General features: G+C 33.7%; 1 long non-coding RNA gene across 1 annotated transcript in view; it reads left to right on the forward strand.

The window, feature by feature from the left end:
• Positions 1–21,775, forward strand: part of LOC120588978 (uncharacterized) — an 83,185-nt gene that overhangs the window by 13,341 nt on the left and 48,069 nt on the right. Inside the window, exons 2-3 of the long non-coding RNA XR_005649358.1 lie at positions 8,481–8,611; positions 20,899–21,064. This is a non-coding gene — a long non-coding RNA (uncharacterized LOC120588978). The remainder of the gene's footprint in view (positions 1–8,480; positions 8,612–20,898; positions 21,065–21,775) is intronic.

Below are 21,775 nucleotides of genomic sequence, written 5' to 3' on the forward strand. Positions count from 1 at the left end.
TCACCCTCTTTATCTTCTAAGTTCAGAATTAATAATTTTATTAGTTTTAACTCATAGGATTTCTGAAATGTGAACAATTATCAATTGGTAATTCACGAGATTACTTGTCATAGAAGGTTGGATGTATACATGCTGGTCAGAAGCAAACACACATACACATACAATTACTTTGAAGATTATAATTATGGTAGGTTATTTTTCCTTCTCTTTTTAACTTTATACTCACTAATATCATATGCGCTACTGATATTTTGAAAGTCAAGTTTATGTTCCTCAATTCATGGATGTAGACTAGTCTATTTGCTTCTTATGTTATATTGATAGAGTTACATTTTCTCTATTTTTCTATATATTCAAGTACTATTAATGTAACGTGGTATAATATAATATATAATTAAATTAATGTAATGTGAATGTGATGGAAACTATAGGAGAAAAGCAAACAGGTTAGCTCTAAATGAATGGTCAAGATAAAACTGATTTTTTAAAAAAAGAAAATTATGAAAAAAGGGTATCATATATTTTTAGCTCTATTTAGATTGGAATATGAATTTGGTAAAATAGTGAAGCAAATATTACACCTTAAAACCTGAGCTTATTGTTTCCATGCTTTCACTAGTAAGTTACTTTACTCCTGATTTTGCATATATGGCATTCCTAAAATTTTGGGGTATGGAGTGGAAGAAGGGAGAATTTCTAATATTTTTAGTTTCTCAAAAGTCATGATTGAAAAAGGTCTAGGAGAAACTTTTCACTTTCCCTTAATGCCAGGATACATTAAAAATATTAAACCAATAAAAGGTTACTCCTTGATATGAAATTCATTTTCCACAGTGGTTCTGTCTCTTTCAATGTAGCCTTTTATGTATTTAAATGTTGGATAAAAAGCCAAAGATATCTGAAGCTCTATAGGTTTCCAAGTCAACAGGCAGAGTGAAGATGGTGTTTTTAGATCTCCACAAAATAATCAATCATTTCAGTAATAAATGTCAAACTCTCTCATCTTTAATTCCTATAAGAGAAGACACATTTGAGACTTGAGTTTATCAGATAACCTGATAGAGTGTGTTTTAATGTGTGCCTGACTCATTTAGTCCTTAATAGAAAACTCACAGCTTTATCCTAAAAGATCAGCTGTAAATAAGTGTTCTAACAGAGAAAAAGCACGCTGACCCACAAATGACTTGGACAAAACTTTCATGTTGAGATTGCTCTATTTTTTTTTATGATGATAGAAAAACATTCTAATTTGAGGTGATGGTTGCCCATGTTGGCTCTTGCTGGATTATTTTGAGGTGATGGTTGCCCATGTTGGCTCTTGCTGGATTATTCTTGGATCTCATAAAACAGAACATGTCTGTTTGTCCTATAATAACAGAACCGGGAAGACACTGTGAGTAAAATTAAATTGAAAGATGGTTGGGACAGCTCTCATTTCAATTTTGCAAATGCATCTGAGCAAATGAAAAGTAACTCAGAAGACATATACTGTAACTTTACAAAATATCCGATAGAGTGTTTGACTATATACTCTAAGAGTTGTGCCTTTTTAACACCGCTTTGAAAGAGACACTGTAGTACAAACAAGGTCATGTATAGAATAAAATTGAATATATTTTTTGACTTTTTATTGTGGAAACTTTAAAAAATTATATGAAAGGGCAGAGAATAATATTCTGAACCTCCATGTACCCATCATTCATCTTTAAATCATGGTCAGTCTTTATCATATTCACTCCCATTTACTTCTGACCTAAGAAAATTCCAGGGACATCACTTCATAAATATTTCTGTAAGTAGTTATCAAAGTTAAGAACTCTTGTTAACACAACATAATACTTGTTGTGCTTAACATAACCATTATATTTTCTTAATGTCATCAAATATCCAGTAAGTATTAAAAATATCCCAAGTTACCATCCACAGGCATGCACATGAATGGAAGAACATTACCAGGCACCTACCCCCCTCGCCGCCCCCCTACACACTTATGCATGACCATTCCTCTTGTTTGAAACATGATTCAAAGATTCCTTTATTATGATTGATTGAGATGCCTCATGAGTACCTTTTAGTTTATGGGCTCTTCCTCCATGACTGTTTTTGCTTTGCAGTTAATTTGTTGACAAAATTGGGTTTGTCCCATAGTTTCCTACATGCTGTATTGCGTGCTGATTGCATCCCTGTGGTGTTAATTAATGTTTTTGTTTGTTCCCTACATTTCCTGTAAATTGGTAGTTAGATCTCCAGGCTTGATCAGATTTGGGTGTAATTTTTTTTTTTTTTTAAGAGTAAGAATACTTTGATCAGAAGGGACATAATGTCTGGCTTTTGGCGAGCAGCCTTTGGTGATCACTGCCTAGTTCTTTTTCATTAGGGGCTGAAAAATGGTGTTTGTCCAATATAATCACGCCTCCTTCATCTATTAGAAGAAATAATTCTCTAAGGACAATCTCCCTTGTTCAACAGTTTGGATTCTTAAGTTATATTTTTATAGGAAATTAGGATAAATATTTGATTTTTTAAATATTTATTTATGGTTTTCAAAATAAGTTGCTTTCTTTGCATCCTGCAATGGTATACTAACTAGATTTTTTTTTTTACTTCATGTTATTATTTACTTAAGGATTTAAACACAGTTTATATGTTAAAATCCATCTCAGCAATTATTAACCTTGATCATTTAAATGTCCCAACTTGGGCCAATGAGAGCTTCTTCCAGTTAGGTTTATAAATTTTTTATGAATTCATATTGATACTTCCAATTCAAATTCTAGGTTTCAGAGTTGTCACTTAACCTCTTTCGTCTTCCACCTGTATTTCCTTTCTTCTGTGCCAAAAGTCAGTTCTTAAAGATGTCAAAAAAATCAGCCATTTTCTTTATCCCGCAAGATACATACTATTTCTCGAAATAAATATAACCTGACTGACAACAATATGACTGAAAAGTTTTAATATATTTTACAGTTATTTTTGGCCTTAGAAAATATCTCATGAAGAATGTACCATTAAATTACACTTTTATTTTTTTATTATTTATTATTATTATTTATGCCTACAGCACCTGGTCTTCGTAGGTGGTCTTCCATCCAAGTTCTATCCAGGCCCAACTCAGCTTAGCTTCCAAGATCAGACATCAGGCTTGTTCAGGGTGGCATGGCTGTAGACCATGGACCGTACGTAGCTCCACTGGGGCACGAACCCAGGACCTTCTGCATGTAAAGCAGACGTGCTAACTGCTACACTATGAAACCATATCTTGTTTTAATCATTTGGAATTATTCCTTTCTATGGTGATAACATCAGCTTGAGTTACAATTAGCTGATTTGTTTCATTTTGCTTCTGCTTTTTGGCATACTTTGAAAGTTATTTCTCTTAAAGTTTTGTAAAATATTCCAAAGATCAATACAAGACCGTGTATACTGAGAGAAGTTTAGTTTCTGTATCTGTCCTGGTTTCCCTATAGTTTATAGGTAAAAAGTTTGTTTTAATGTGATGTTTTATTTTTCTATTTAGTATTTTTATACGCAAATAACTATCTGCTATCTCTTTACACACAGAGAGAGCAGAAATGGCAAAATATCATATACAGCTCCTTCTGTCTCACTTTTCATTTAACTTTAAATGCCGAATATTATTCAATTTTAGTATATACAGAGATACCTCATTTCATTTTCCAGCATTTTTCTCATAGCTACATTGCATGGATATTTTATAATTTATTCGACTGACCCTCTTTTGATGGACATTTAGGCTGCTTCCAGTATTTTGTTATTACAATTACTGGTCCATTGAATAGCTTTTTCATATTTTGCTCATGTAATTTTTATATATATTGCCAATTCCTCTCCTTAACAGTAGTAATATTTTGCACTTCCACTAACAATATCTGAGACTTTTTCTTACAGCTTTGCCAAGAGAGTCAACTGGCAAGCTTTTGATTTTTGCCAGTTTGATAAGTAAGAAATGTTATCTTGGTGAAGCATTAATTTGCATCTGTCTTATTATAAGTTAGGATTAGCTTCTTTAATATGCTTAAGTTCTATTTGCGTTTTTTCTATGAAGGTCATGTTCATATTTCTAGCACATTCTCTCTAAGGTAGTTGACCTTTTTTTCTATTTTAAAAAACCTTTAAAACATAAATAGTAACTTTATTTATAATTTAAGCTACAAATATTCTCTGCAGATTGTCAATTTTTTTACTTTGCCTCTGATGTTTCTGCCATGCAATTTATTTTTTACTTTTATACAATTAAGTGTCTAAAGCTGTTTTCTTTTGGCTTCTCAATTTTGAGTCAGGAAATTTTCCCCAACCCATGATTATAAAAAATTCACCCATGTATGAGGCTGAGTTTTATGAATAATTGACTACTTATTTTATATCCATAAACTTTAATGGGAAGAACCTAATGAGAATATTACATCTAGATCTCATTCCTGGCTCTGCTGCAAACTAGTTCTGTGAACATGGATAGACTACTAAAAGAAACCGAGACTCAATAGCTTGTCTAAAATTGGGTGAACTATTAGCTACCACTAGAGATTATTATGAGAATTAATTGAGACTATAAAATTCTATAAATGACTTCCTCATCATTTAAATGTATTTGCCAATTCTGAATTTCTTTTATGTATGACTTTCTTATATAAAACAAGTTATTTGTGCTAGACTCTTTCAAAGGTAAGATTGACGTTTGGCTTAAACTCTAAGTTGTCACATTAAAAATTAAAGCTTATTCATATCAATTAAATTTCCTTTTTTTTTTTTTTCGATTCCTCAGTAACAAAGACTATATTCGTCATTTTTTGGAAAGAATGAATGAATGAGTTTTAAGTAAAGATTAAAGCAGTCATTTTCTTTTCAGTATCTTGGAATTCTCAATTCTCAAATTCTCAAATTACTTTATGATATCTTTTATGACTTGATGCTCCTTGTGCCTGACTCCTTATCAGTTTCTTCCCATGTGTCTTATGCACCAGGCATTCAGGGCTGCTTGCTGTTCTTTGAAACCTTTCTTACCTCTAGACATCCAAATATTCCAAACCTTTCTTGAGTCCTTGAATCTTGTAGCAGGAACTCTTCTACACCCTGGAGTTTACTTCTGCCGTCATACTTAGCTGTTGATGCTTCCTCTGTTGAAATCTGCAATGTTTTCCCTCCCTTGTAAAATTCTATTCAATAATTTACAGATAGCATCTGGCAGTTATCTCTATTAAATCCACAATGTTTCATGGACTAAAGTCCTCTTTTAACCTCAGAAATTTTTGATATTAACTTCTACTGAAGTATAACATATAACAGAAATGTACGTAAATGAAAAGTATATAGCCAAATGAACCTTCATAGAGTTAACAAAGCTGTGTAACCAGTGCAAGATCAAGCCACAAAGCATTACTAACACCTGAGAATCTCTCTTTACACTCAACTAATCCAGATGAATACTTACCCCTAAAGGTAATTACTATCCTGAAATAAAACATCATACATGGTTTTTGCTTCCTCCCTTTCCTTCACTTTTTAAAAAATTTCTATAAATGGAATCTTATAACATGTGCTCTTTTGTTTCTGGGTTATTTTCCAGGAACATACAATTGATTAATATTTCCTTCTGGTTGTTGACTTTTATAGATGGTGCTATAATGAACATTCTTGTACATTCCTTTCATATGAACATATGGATGCATTTCTGTTGGGTTCATCTAGGAGTGGAACCAATGGTCAGTCATAGTGTATGTTTACATACATTTTTTTTTAGAAGACAGTACCAAAACTTTCCTTGAGTAGTTATACAAATTTACAATTTATTTATAATAGCAGTATTTAGATATAACAGTAGTTCTATTTGTTTCGCATCCTTATCTACACTTGGTTATCTGTTAGTTTTTTCTTTTTTCTTTATTATCCTTTTTTAGTTTTTACTGTTAAGTTGGGTGTGTATCTTATTTTGGTTTGAGCACTTTTTTTTTATATGTTTATGGACATATTGGACCTTTGGCTTCATGGGTGAATTTTACCAAAGAGTCAAAAAAGAATACTACTCTTTCTTAAGTTCTTCCAAAAAGCATCACCCTAATGCCAAAACCAGACAAACACACTACAAGGAGAGAAAACTATAGGCCAGTATCATTGATAAACATAGATGATGCAAAAACTTCAATAAAACACTAGCAAACTGGATTCATCAGCACATTAAAAGGATCATACACCATGACCAAGTGAAATTTATCCCTGGAATGCAAAGACAGTTCAACATATAAAAATCAACCAATAACATACACCACATTCACAAAATACAATAACTACCTGATTATCTCAATAGACACACAAAGGGCATTTGACAAAGGTAAACATTCATTCATGACTAAAACTCTCAATAACATAGGTATAGAAGGAACTTATCGCAACACAATAAAAGCCACGTATGCAAATCACATACCAGACATCATGATCAATGCAAAAAACTGAAAGCTTTATCTGTAAGATTTGTAGAAGGAAAGGATGCCCACTTTCACCACTTCTGTTCAAAATAGTACTGAAAGTCCTAGCCACAGGAATTAAACAAGACAAAGAAATAAAGGCATCCAAATAGGAAAGGAAGAAGTAAAATGATCTCTATTTGCAGATGACGTGATAAGATATGTAGAAACCCCTAAAAACTCAATAGAAAAAAACTATTAGAACTATTAAATTCAGCAAAGTTGTGGGATACAAAAGCAACATAAAAGGCAGTGTATTTCTATATATGAATAATAATTTACTTCAAAGAGAAATTGAGAAAACAATTCCATTCTCAATAGCAACAAAAAGAATAAAATATTTAGGAATTAACCTAACCAATATGATGAAAGACTTGACACTGAAAATTATAAAGTATTGATGAAGAAGATGAAAGAAGACACAGATAAATGGAAAGACATCTCATATTCATGGATTGGAAGAATTAATATTGTTAAAATGTTCATGCTACTTAATGCAGCTTGCCTTTTTACTTTTTTATGCCAGTCTTTTTCATTTAAATAGTCTGTATTTCCTTCTCATAACTACATTGTCTTATTTTTTAACATTTAAATTTACAATCCATCTGGAATTGATTTTGGATATGATGTAAAGATTTCTAGAGGAATGGAAATTTTAGAAAAAGGAAAATTTTGTAACGTCACCATTTCCCCCCTGTACCTAGCCCTCGCACTCTAATGCCTGCCTGTTCTCCAGTTGAGACCCAGATGTAGAAGATAATAATGAGTCTTAGAATTTATCTACATTAAAGGATGTTGCTCACATTGATGACAGCATTAATGCTTTCTGCTGTTTTGTGACTCAGCAACTTTGCTGAATAATCACAGTTCTCAGAGTTAATAAAAATAATGTTAAATGACATTTACTGTACATTTGCATATGCCAGGAACTGATCCAAACAATTCACTGATATTAATCGATTTAATTGCTGTAATGATTCCATGATTGAGATACTATATTCCCCATTTTACACATGAGGCATTGAGTGAATAAATTGTTTTCAATAGTCATATATCTGGTAAGTTTGAGAATTGAGATGTGATTACATGATGCAAACTGATGCTGCTACATCCCAGAACTCTTAACTACTGTTCAGTATTGCTTTTAACTACAGGTTACACTGGACTTTTGCTTTAAAGAACTGATGCCATGCCATATTAATTAGAGCATTAACAAGGTCTCTCTTCCTCCTACACATTGTCAATTCAAAAGGAAACTGTTTCCTTTCAATCAGTTGTCTCTTCTAAGACCTCTATTAAGTAGTGGTAATCAACTTATTCTTGGATCAGCTAATTGATCTTATTTAGAGAGACATATTTAAACATTCATGACTTTCTTCTTTTGAGATTATTTTGGTGAGTACAAATTTATTCTTGCCTGTGATGCACAGGAATAGTGTTTGGATTAAAATATTCCCACTGCATTAATCTCAGTCTTTGCTTTTATTTTCAAAATGATAAAAATTTTGACAATACCCTGCAGAGAAACTTGCCTTGTAAGACCTAATGCAAGCTTTACTTTTCCATCCAAAAATTTAAGAATCCTTTAACACATATTATTTAAGAAATAATCTTTATATCAACTGATATTTCAAGAATTCACTCAAATATCACTTTTTTTTTTCACTTTCTCTGCCCCAGCAGTAAAATTTCCTAGTTCCCATAGCAATTCATGCACTTTTCCTGTAGTACTTCCAGAGAGTGGTAGCACTTAACACACTGGATTATAGCTATTTCATTTGCTTATGCTCAAATCTTGTATATTGAAGACCAAGGCTGTCACTAGACCACTGGGGTGTATAGGCAAATAGTTTTGAAGGGTTCCTGTTTATATAAACAATTTACTTTTAAAATATATTACATAACTAATGGATTCATGAGAGATATAGTGATTGTTGATATATATATTTGGGATCATGGGCAAAGAAGAGGTAATTATGTATTTGTTTGTTGTTCCACCAGAGCTTCTGAAGACTGTTTCTAGTCTCCAGGCACCCTACCTTCTCATTCCAGTTCAAGAACCAGCTCTTCATGTTTTTCATCATCAGATCTGCTCTTCTTGGCTAATTTCATATCTCCCACCACTACGCAAGGTAGGAATGCTGTCATTATAATAATATCATGGCTCTTTGGAACTTGTTAATATAGAAACAATACAGATATTCTTGCCTCTGAAATTCCCTGACACTATTTGCTTTGTGATTATTACATTATTGCTTATGACATTGCGTCATCCTTCATGATCACTGTGAATTCTAGCTTCTAAGGACTTTGTCAAAGTTTTGTGTGCCTTCTTGATAATGACCACAAAGGCAAGTTTTACTCAGTCTGTGCAGGAAAACAAGAGATGATTTGTTTTCTTATGATGTGAATTTGACCCTTTCTAAACATAGACCAATGTATCTTCCAAACAAGTCTTTGCAAGACCGTAGGCCACATTCATAGCATTTCTAGAATTTCCCTTTCAATGTAATGACATCCCTGTCTTCCACACACTACCACCAGCAGGTTGGATAGTCTGGGAGTCTATGGATGGAATGAGAAGAACAGTCCCACTTGCATTAGGAATCCCCATCCATTGCCTGGCACAGCTCAAGAATGACCAGGGAAAGCACAAAGTCACCACATTGATTTGACACAGGAGAGAATGTCAGAAGAGTTCCTTAGTATTAGAGAACAAGAGTCTAGGAAACCTCGGATGAGATAGGCATGACCTTCCTAAAGGAATGATTGGCATACGGCATAGAGCCTACAGAGGGACTGGAGTTACTATCCTGGTATCTTGGTTGTCAGCGGCAGAAGAAGGGTAGGAGATAGTCAACAGAGAAAGGATGCCTGCCACCATCCTCACTGACCACAGGCTATAAGCTAGAGGTAGGTTAGAAACTAAGAGGTGGATGCATAAGAGCCAGTAACAGGCATCTACCTACCCCACTAAGATGGCATTGCCAGCCCCAGCTAATCCCAGGCCCTGGAAAGGGACTTAGACCTTTTTTAGGAATCCATTGTGAATGCTGGCTTCCAAAGTGTTGGTACAAAATGAGGCACAGGGATACCTGGAGATATGGGCTGAGGCAGGCCAGGCTTGCCCTGGAATAAGAGTCACACTGTTGACAACTATGGACAAATCTATGTTCAGATCTTAGATCTACAATTCACTAATTATGTGAGTTAGGGTACATAAAGCAAAATTCTGTTTAGAGTTTGATGCTTGTGAAAATCCGAAATCAAGGTGGAAGCAAATTGGGATGGCTTGGTCACTAGTAGCTGTATCTTTTTTTTTTTTTTTTTTTTTACAGTAATCTCTCCTGTCCCACTGCCATCAGAGTACATATGTATTTTATCATGAGATCCAAATATAATCAGTTATTTCCCTGGTTGTGGTAATTGTTCTAAGGGTAGATACCCAATCTATTCTAGGCCAAGCTAATATAAGCTTTCTGGCATTCTCCTAACAACCGTTAGTGTAGGACAAAACCCATGGGGACTCTTAAGAATTTTTCTACTTTTGTGGAGTTGACGTATGGAGAATCCTTTGATAACTGGTAACAAAGCTGAGGAAATGTAAGCCTCAAGGACCTAACGATCTTTTTATCAGTCTATTGGGGAAAAAAATCTGTCCTTGGTCATAGAGAAAAGAAGGCAGTAAGCAGAATAACAGCTATGTGAGAGAAAGAGTGTCTTATGCAGTTTTATCCCTGATTGTCTCAAGACATAATCCTATTTACTAGTTATGATGCAATACATTTTCTCTTCTTGTTTAAGCTAATTCAAGTGAGATTTTTGTTTTATACAAATAGAATAAAAATTCTAATATGTTAAATAACTAGCACGATAGCTATTTAGATAAACTTTCAAAACTTGGTTGTAATTATTCATAGTAGTACCGGATATTTGCTGAATATTACTGTCATTATTGCAATAGTTCTGGTAGTCATATATTTACCAATGCTTATTGTAATGATCTGTTTGGCTGCCCTCTTCTTACTGTCCCTACCTCTCACAATGTTCTCAACTGAAAACTTCTTTGAGATCCTTCATCTGATGACCAAACACTCACATAGCTCAGTGTTCAAGAGAGTAGAGACACAGTAAAAAATTGGCTAACGTGACTAGAAAAAGAAGAAGAAGGTAAACCCCAAACAAACAGAAGGAAAAAAGTAATATAAATAGAGCAGAACAATGAAGTAGGTGCCTGTATGATTTCATTTATGTCATTCAGGGCTTAGGGATGGGAGAGAGTGAAACGAAGGGATAGTACAAGGGAGGATGATGGGACTCTTCTGTATCCTCAGTGAGATGGTGATTACACAGTTTATACATACAGTAACTTTCATAGAACTGTACATCAAAAATATCAGTTTTACTGTATGTTAATTTTAAAAATAAATTTTAAAATAATATTCCTTTAAAAAATCGGTTAAAGTGAATTAGATTCAATGCTTGAGAAACAAGAATGATGATGAACCAAGGTTTCCCAAATATTTCAGTTTTCAGCTGCTTCAAATTTCCCCATTGTTATTTTACAGTGAAATTGCACGTAGTGCCTTGCATTGACAGGTACCCATGGAAGATGAATTTATATTTATATAAGCTTGAACATGCTAAGATTGAAAAACTTTATCAACTTTATACAAGGTGATTAGAAAAATTCTATGATAACAAGGCTTGCCAGTATTTCTATATTTATTAACAAACTAGGTTATTGAGTTAAATTAAATTCTTTAAAGGTATAATTGTATTAACAAACCCCTAATAAGATAACTAATTTTAAGTAGCGATTTTGGGTTACATCTCTTTACAACTGTGAAAAAACACTTAAAAATTGTTTTATTTTTCCTCTTGCCTTGGGAGAAGACTTCTGCAGGGCTTTCTATGCAGAAGCAAATGTGGAAATTTCTATGATTCCTATATGGTCAGGAAGATGCCGAAAAATGTCAGACTTATTCCCTTTCTTTAATATAAACTGCCCTATCTGTCAGTGAAAATGCATTTTGTTATTAAAAGCAACAATTATTTGTTTATTTCAGTTTTTAAGTCCAAAAAAATATGTAAACTTTTGATACATTATCTGTAATTTATCAGGATTCAAGTGAATTGAATCCCCAAATTGTCAAAAGTTTTTGCAATTAATCCTGATTGTAAGAGATAAAATTCATCATACCATGACTCTGAATCTCTTTCGTTCATTTGCTCTTCAGTTGATCATAGAGTAGCTAAGATACACTGCTTTCTTCTTCCCAACATCCCTATATCATTTACCTGCTTACTCATTCCACTTGATGTGGAACAGTTAGAACAAAACATGTATTTAGGTTTTCAGACAATCTAACAAACCATCTGCTAAAAAAGTAATATTTAGAAATTTCATATAGACAAACTTATACCTCAAGGAATCACACATTAGCTCTTCTATTATTAAGACTTAGGGCTATTTATCAGGTCTGTTTTCTCTTGAGCTTCAGGCAGCAGGAATTCTAATTGTTTACCTCTCAGTCTATGGATTTGGTTTTTGTGATTATGTTTCTTCAAAAGCTAGCTCAAAAGCAGAATAAGATATTCCTAGCTCCTCTTTTTTGACTACTCCTGAAGACAAGAGCAAAATTTCCTCCAGTGAAAGAAAGGGATGGTGGAGAATAAAGCCATGAAATACCAACAAAAATAACAAATAAGAGGAAACTACAGTGTTCCAGCATCTTATAAGACTTTGCATTATCACGAATCTTAGATCCAGAGGTCTTTCTGAGATAGTAGCTTTCTGTGTAGATAGATTTCTTCTAGCCAATTTTATCCACCTAAGGACAAGATCCACCAATTTGCTGCCCTCCTTTGCACATTTTTAGAAAAGGCCATGATAGTTCTATTCCTTATAATAATCCCCCAAACCAAGTCCTGGGCCATGTAGACTCCTTTCTCTGCGGACACTTTCCAGGCATAGGTCTATATCCCAGAAATCCACCCAAATGCTTAAATGGATGTTAAAGACTTAAGGCTTTATCCTAATCCAGAGAAAATTTTATCATTTATATAAAAGCTTCCCTAAAGTACAAACATTAAGTAAATAACAATTTCATAAACAATGACAAGAATGGAGAAAGCCTATTTAGAAACAGTTGAGACTTTCTTCCTTCATGATTTGGTAGATTATTATTAATCAGTCTGAATGTTCTTAAAATTGCTGGAATCTATTAAAAATGTAGATACTGGTTGCACTGATTTAGAATGGGAACTGAGATTCTGCATTTCTAACAAGATCCCAGTTGCTGCAAATGCTGCTCACCTTCAGAAAACATTTGGAGTAGCAAGGATCTAGATGACATGGGTGGAAGAAAGAGGTTGATGAGCCCCCAGGCATACAAGAGGTGCCATAAAAGCCCACTATGATTACATTCTCTGAGTCTTTAATAGAACCTCCCTTTATGCTTTCTACATGACTGGGAGGTCCTTTTAGGAATGGCTGATGAATAATCTTGTACTGTATTTAAATTAAGAGGTGAGATAACTTCTTATCAAGATACCATGGAGAATATTTATTTAATTGAATGAAAATAAAACTATCCATCTTCCATACTACTTTTAGAAAATAACATAACTACTAATAATTCAAAAATTATGTACTAATTTTTAAATAGATCTAAACAATTTAATACTCTAAAACAAAGTTTTCTTCCCTCTTAAATTATCAAAAATTGGTTTTGCCACAAAACTGACATGAACCGAAATAGACTTTGTTTTGTTTTCCTTTATTTTGCTTAGTGTGAGTTTTTGAACTCCTTGCTGTAGAAATAGTATCACATTTGATTATGGACTGCTGGTTTAGCAATAATAGGGGCATTGCATAATAATTGGTACGTACTCTAATATTTCTTTTATAAAAACTTTAAAAATTACGCATTTTGAAAACCATCTATACCCAAAGATTTTTCCATAAGATATTAAAACATTTATCAATTGTGTATAAAAATGAGATGCCCTAAATGCTTAGTTTAAGGTCATTAAGACTTTCATACTTAATACAGTTTATGTCTAATGACATCTAAATATTTGTTTGTTTTGGCTAGAAGGAAAAAAATCTTAATTGGCCTCTGGTCTCTCAAATATATTTGGATAAAATGAGGTTTTACATTATTAAATTTAAAGATCCTAAAGGAAAGACTTGCAATTATTTTGGTGAAAATAATATTAGTGTACATTAAACTTATTCCCAGTGAATATCAATCACTACTGTCCCCTGCAGCAAGTATCGGTCTCCACTTTACATTTGTCAATATTTAACTACTCATTTAATAGGGTTTGATATTTGTCTCCACAGTAATCGATACCTATTTAATATTTGAGAAATGAACAAAAGAAGTAAAGGTGCACATTACAAAAGACGGTTTTGTTTCTCAAGTATTCACCTGCCATGAGGTTATTGGCATTTAATGTAATTTATTGTTGATTTTTAAATTTAATCCCATGATTTTTAAGTGCTTGGATTTTCTAAACCTCTTATCTTGGGATACAATGGCCTGATGGAATAAATACGATACCAAGAATTATTAGTAAAGTTCTAAAGAGTAGTAGTGGCCACTTATTATCTATAAATACTTTGCATCATCAGTTACCAAAAAGATTCTCCTGTTTTATTTAGAATCAGAATCAGAGCGTTCCATAGACAAGATCCGAAAACTCCTGTACAATAATTGTCCTTCGTTTTTCATAACTGGAAGAATAGATGCTGCCATAATATAGGGAGAATAAAGTGACTTGAAAGAAGGGAAAAATAAAACAAAATCTACCCAAGAAAATCACCAGCTCATCAGTAAGGCTGTTGGCAACATTGTTTAAGTCTCATTTACCTAACCTTTAGTCATCAGCTCACACCTGCATTATTAAACTCAGTTATGCTCATTCAGCTTAGGAGGGTTGGAAAAAATGGGATAACAACAGGGAAGAAATTCAAAATGCTTGCCTGGAAATATAAATGGTTATGGGTTCCAGTGCTATATTTACATTATTGTTTTTGATCTACAAACCTTTAAAGTGACTAGTACTCAAGAATCATAAATTTCTTTAGCAGCCTTAGCAGTCCTCTGTGGTATTCTGCCATCACTGTGGTAACCACCCAGCAATCCCTTTTCTAATATTATCGTATTGATGGTGACTGTGTTTTTCTATTTTTACCATTTCTGCTGAATTCTTTGTTGTAAGTGTTTCTTTATCTATCTTGCTAGCTCCCAACAGTGCTGATCAAGAATCCTTGAAAAGGGAATTCCTACCACCGATTATATCCTTTCAGGCTTTCAAAATATTAACTTCCTCTTTCTGTTTTCATTTTTCTCTTTTAAGAAACATAAAATAAGCTCCCAAGAACACTGGAAGAACTCTACCAGATATAAATCAAGCATCTTCCTTGTAGACTAAATTAGTACTCAGATTAATGACTATAATATTTAGGAGTGTACTTCTCTTATTAACTGCAAAATGAACGAATTAAAACACTCATCATTATCTTACTCCTAAATGAAGATCAGTTCCTTCTCTGGATACTCTCTTAAGCCCAAAATTTTGTCTAATCATCTGCTCACCCCTCCTTTGTTTCCTAAGTTGGTTTATTTGGATGTTTCTGGACATAACCATTAGCTTTTCTATCTCCATTTCTTCCTATGAGAATTAAAAGTTTCAATGAAAAATAAAATTTCCATGTCAGCCTTGTTATTTTAGAACTCCAATATAGACATGCAGATTAGTTCACAACCCTTTTGTTGGATATGTAAAGAATGTTTAAAGGGAAGGATAGAATGTTCAAAATGGAAAAAAAAAAAAGACTCAGTAGGGATATGGTAACTGTTTTAGTTGGGTTTTTAAAGATGTGTTTTACACAAGAAGAATTAAATTTATTTTCCTAAGGGTTTAGAAATAGAGAATTGAAGCTGATCACCTTAGGCGAAATCTTTGAGGGAATAGATTTCTGATCAATTTAATAAATAAATTCCTGGTTAAATCTCTGCAAAGATGATAGGGGAAACTCCTATAGGCAGAGCATGATGGTAACATAGCTTTTTATAAAATACTCTCGTAAAACAGGTAGAACAAATAAAATCCTAGAGGAAAAAAAAAAGATATTTTCAACAAAATTCTATAAAAAAGAAATTCCTAGAAATCTCAGATATGGGCAGATTTGACCAAAACATACACCAGCACCATATTCTCTATAGTGGTAGAGTCAAAGATAAAAGGAAGTAAGACATAAATTGTACCATGAACCAACAAAAATCATCTCCATAGGAGAGAACTACGTGCAGAGTGATAACCTGGGAAGACAAATTTCAGAAAAACTCGCAGAAAACGCAAGTTGCAGATTAAGTACAAAATGACAAAGAGAAAGTACTCTATAAATATGGCACAGTCTGAACCTTATAGCAAAGATTATAATGAATTTAAAAAGGAAATAAATATAAGAAATCCAGGAGCTCAAATTGGCATATCTCCTCAATAAGGAATAATGGAGGGGATAAAAATGAGAGAGAGAGCATAGTGTCACTCATCAGACACCACTGAAAGTTGCTAGGACAACAACTCATTACCCTGAAAATTTATAATAGATGGAAATTAATATTTATTCTATTTCTCTGACTTGTTTCTGGGTTACCAAATACATCTGGTGAATGAATTTTCTTATTAAAAAAGAATTCTATGTAATACATCCACAAAGAAATTCAGAATTAGAATATAGAATTAGAAAAATCACCATTTTACAACCCTTAATTAGGTACCATCAATAGATGGTGTGCTGGGTTGTGTTATATAAACATGGCTACCGCCAAGAACTATGCTTCCTGGAATTCCCTTCTTTGTATGGACCCACACTAGAATTGAATAAAAGAGTAATTTGCCCCAAATTGAGAAGTCAATGTGAAGCAAAAACTGTAAATTTCAGAGATGTGTTGTGATTAAACATGGTAACCAACAAAGGCAAGACGCCTACCCCATCCGTCCTCATTCTCCTCTGCTATGTATCTATTTTCCTAAGTGGTCAATAGTGGCCCCAGGTTCACTGAAAGCTGTTCATTGCAGATTATAGAGGTGGGTGCTACAGAGATGCATGGTTTCCCAGAGAGTCCACCTACTGCTCCTGAAGCCCATTCATTGGCTTCTCTGATGTCCTTGCTGCAGAATTTCAGACCGATTAGCTACTGACCTTTTTTTTTTTTTTTTTTTTTTTTGATCCTGACACTTTCCTTCCAGACTTTTGCTTTTTCAGTTCCTCCCTCATTTGCATAGGTCAAGTTCCTATAATAAATCTTCAGTACCACAATAGAAAGAGTGGCTCAGTTTTTTGGCTGAATTCTGATTGATCCAGATGATAAAATGAATAAATGTAGAGGTGATTCGGGAGCTTAACAGTGAAGGGATCAGGCAGGCCAAACCTGAATATCTTGCTCACTCTTACATTAAGAAAAATGAGATGGCAAACCTTCCGAGGTGATGCAGTATAAGTAAACAAACTACGTATTCAGACCAAAGGAAAATCATGAGTCTAAATCTAATCAAGCCTTAGATTTAACTAACAGAGAATAGTAAAGGATTATGTGTGACTGTTATAACAAGGAAGAAATCAGCCAATTCTAGAATATAGAACATTCTGCAAGGCAACTGCTGCATTTTTTAAGCCTGTTAATATCTAAACCAGAGAGAGAGAGAGATGGAGAGACAAACAGAGAGACAGAGAGACAGAGAGAGAGACAGACAGAGACAGATAGAGAAAGAGAGACAGAGAGAGAGAGAGAGAGAGAGAGAGACTGATTTATGTTAAAAGAGACCTAAAGATAGTTAAGACATATAACAACAAACATAATAAGCAGAACATACTTGAATCCTGTTGAATATAACAAGTTCACAGATATCTCAATTTGGACCAGCCACATTTCACTTATTCAATCGCCACATGTGCCTAGAGGCTAACGTATGGGACATTACAGCTTTGGACAGCAGCCTATTAACCCATATTGTTTAAACAAACAATCTGTAACTTGTATACAAATAGACAAAATATTAAAACTAGAAATTAGTCCAACCTTGTATTGTCATGAAAAACTATGAATCATAAAGTTGCGTTCAGTCTGAAAAAATATATTTTCATAGAGGTTTGATTTGGAATACAAAAAGCAGAAAACAAACAAAAAGATAAGACACCATTCGCTTATTGAATGATTACTATAATAAGGGCATTCTAGGTATATTCCATTTAATACAGCAATTTCATAGTGCAATTACTATTGTATCCCCATTTTATATTTGAGGGAACTGAGGTTTAATGAGGTTTTGTAAGTTGCTGAATTTTGATAGAACTGGAATTGTAAACCTATGTCTGATTGACTCTAATTCTTAGCTTCCTCTGTGACTAGAGTGAAAAAATTTTTTTCTTGTTTAGTTAGACTGGAATATGAAAAAAGAAAAAAAAACAAGGAAAAGTAGCCACAATACGGACATAAATGATAGAGTTGTAAAGCTGAAGAGAGGATAAAGGACTAAAGGACTTTCTTGTATCACTTTGAGGTCTCCGTCTCTTTCACAGATTTTTTTTTTTTTGACCTAAAAATTCTCTTCAGTTCATGTTTGTGTGTGTGGGGCTACCTATAATTATGGAATTTACTCTATCTTTGTTAAATTTATAATGGCTTAATGGATGACTCTCTCTAAAGCCTATTACAGTATACCTGAGGTCATCACAATATTAATGGCTTCTTTAAAAAGAAACCGTCTAAGACTAATAATAAGCACCGTATTTTATTCATAGTTTATGCCAGTCACTTAAAATTTATAATGTATGTTGCTAAAACATTTATTTAATATTGATAGCTTCTTTTATACCACTTCTCTTTGATATTACAAATACATTAAATGGCTAAAATGCATATACCCTTTCTATCGACATTCATTTAACGTTAATACTTTCTAAAACACCTATGGAATAATATTAGCCATCTCATGTTTGAGGTGGCTATTATACTGAGCTGCTGATTCATCAAAAGAAATATGTTAATATGTCAAAATTACTGTAGAACATATGCCGAGGAGAAAAGAAAAGGATAAGGTGACAGTCTGCTCCATAAATTAAAATCGTGACTTTTAGATTGGACATGATTTCTATCCCATAGTACCCAGTTGGTGAGCCAGGAGCCAGTCATCCAATAAACTGGTTGTGTTGTCTGACTCTTTGGGTCTTCTTTCTGTCTGCTCTTTCGATGACCACACCAATGCCACAAAGACAAGTAAACAGACAATCAGTTTTTTCTTAAATGGTACACACTTGGGCGAAAGTTAATAACGGGGCAAAGATAAAATAAATGGTTTCAATGTATTTATTGAGTTATTCAAAAACTTCGTCAGAAGACATTATAAGCAACAAAATGGCCAGGTGCTTATGCTACAAAGTAGAATAGGATATGCTTACGGTGTTTGGGGAGATCACAATGGTTAAGATAGACCTAAAGTCAAAAGAAAGCAGTAGTTAATATCATAGGTGTAAAGATATTATACCTGTTAATATACAGAACTTTTGGAACATAGAGAAGAATAGGACTAAATGTCTCTAAGGAAATAAAGGTGGGGTTCAGAGAAGAGATCGTATTTGAACTGGGTCTTAAAAAATAAATTAATAAATAATGGCTGGTTTGTTCAGGAATGGCAACAGAGAGGTCAGGAAAGAAAATCAACTAAAGATGAATCTGGAGAGAGTTAGAGAGGTGCCAGCAAGCACATAGTTTTGTGTGACCCACGAAGCATTTTATCCTACTGTCAAGGGAGTGAATTCATGGTTTTAAAATATATGACTAACATGCTTGGAGCTCTGTGTTTATATTTATAACTGGCAATATGGAGGAGAATGTGTTGGAGGGAGGACAGATCAAATGCAATAATGCGGTGACAAATGGTAGAGCATAAATGGGTTGTATTCCACAGATGTATATGATGTAGATACACGTATTTTGATCCAGTAAGAAGTCATGAAAACATTACTTTGGAAATATAAGTAAAATCAATTTCAGTTGCTGGGTCAGGAAAAAAATATGTATTTTTTTGTTTTGTCTGAACAATTCTTATTGCTCTTAATAATGTTGGTGACAATAACAGAAATGAGAAAAATAAAGGATGCAGAGTATCTATATTGTGGGAGAGCCTACCTGTGCTGGGAGCAGATAGATTTCTGTGCCAAAGACATTGGCATTTTTTTGTGTGTATGTCATAGTCCTGCCCAAACACTAATCTATTTTAGATTAATTGCTTCCAAAACTGTATTTTAAATGTTGAAGCTGTAATGAAATAATTAAGTACGTGACCATTTATCATATCATGCTTTATGCCAAAGGGACACTATGAGCAATGAGTATTTACTGATGTTCTAATTATAACTGAGCATTGATATCTCTGTATATTATTATTATTTTTAAACAGTATTTTGACACCATTCACAGGAATGTTTATTTGAATGCTTTCTTCACTGGGATCAGGCTGACATTGAAAGCCCAAGGAATGCAGAGCATTAAATACGTCTGCAATCAAAGATGAGGGGTATATGGAACTCCAAACAGCCATAAAAACAGGGCAGGTTTTCTCAATCTCAGTATTATTAAAATTTTGACATTGATAACTGTTTGCTGGAAGAGGTATTCTATGCATTGTAGAATGTTTAGGAACATCCTGGATGTCTACTCCCTATAGGTCTGTAACACTCGCCTACAGTCATGACAACCAAAAATGTCTTCAAGACATTGCCCAGTATTGCCACAGATATAGGTAAAATTAAGACATCCCTTCACTTTAAAGTTACACCAATGAAGTAACCTACCATGTGTTCTATCATTGAATATTATATTTTCAAAGTAAACAGTTGCAAACAAAATTATAGAAGAGCCCCTAAAGTAATATTAGCCAGAGGTAAATCATTAATATACATGTGAATATATTTTGGCTTTTTGCTCATCAGTGAGGGTGTTCAGCTAACCTGAATTTTTATCTATTTATCTGAATCACTGGCACGATAAACTTCACTATCTTGCTAAAGAAACTAAAAATACTCGTCCTTATCCATAAATCACTTGCTAACTAAGCATATTCTATGTTTTCATATTCAAATGGAGTTTTAAAAAGACTAAATTCAAATCAGTATGCATCTTCTATCTGCTCAACTTTCCCACCTACATATTGGTAAACACTAACTTGTTTTCTTTATCTCTCAGGGAGAAAGGGATAAAATTTGAGAACTTGTGCATGTCTGGACTCTCTTCTGAGAACTTTATGATCTTAATTTAGTAAAAAAGAAAGAAAAGCTGTGACAAAAATAATCACTTTTTAGAAATAATATCATGCTTTTTTTCCTGCTTTGAAATCATAGTGCCCAGAAGAAACGACATGGTCTATCATGGCCTGGCTTTTAGAACTTTTAACCAGAAGTGACCAAAATCACTTCCAGTCGCATTTCACTGACTGAAGCAACTCCTATGGCCTCAGCTAACTTCAAAGGGAGTGGAGAAAGACAAGCCTCATAGTGCGACTAACAGGTGAGAACTGAGATGTGTGAAATGCGTGAACAGTCCTAACAACCACAACGACGATGGCGGTTTTCGTGTTGCATTATAACGAATTATTTATGCCTCCCGTGTAGAAATCTTGCCTTCACCATCTTGGTATGTCTATAACCTTATGTGGACCACTCAAAACAATATTTGTTGCTTTAATAAGTAAATGGGACCTCACTAAACTGTGCTACTTCCAGATTGGTCGTACAGAAAGCAATATTTGTGAGTAAATATTAGCATTTTATTACTGGCTCATTTTCGGAGCACATTCTGCTTGCTTGGCTGTAAAGTTATCAATCTATAAATTTTCAGAGCAGACCATGTTTAGCTCAGTCTTCCCACAGAGGAAAGGGGATCTTAGTACCTATTTACTTTTATGTACCTGCCAGATGTTTGCTGGAAAGTGATAAATCAGGCCACTCTATTGGAGGAGTTTTTCTATGATCTAAGGGTAGGGGAGCCATTTTCTTTAGTTTCCTTGGCAGAGACATTTACTGTAAAAATCCACACTTCACAAGGTTTTCCTAAGGTGGTTGCTCATTCAAAATCCTAAGGATAGATCCTTCCTTGAAAAGGGTTTGCCTATTTATCATCAAAAGAGTAACAATAATAGAAATACAATTTTTTCCTAAGGCATTGTTTTTTAAGATATGTTTTAAAAATATGTTATTTTAAAATGTTTTTCTTACACAT

The sequence above is a fragment of the Pteropus medius genome, unplaced genomic scaffold (genome assembly GCF_902729225.1).
Source record: "Pteropus medius unplaced genomic scaffold, Ma_sr-lr_union100, whole genome shotgun sequence".
NCBI lineage: Eukaryota > Metazoa > Chordata > Mammalia > Chiroptera > Pteropodidae > Pteropus > Pteropus medius.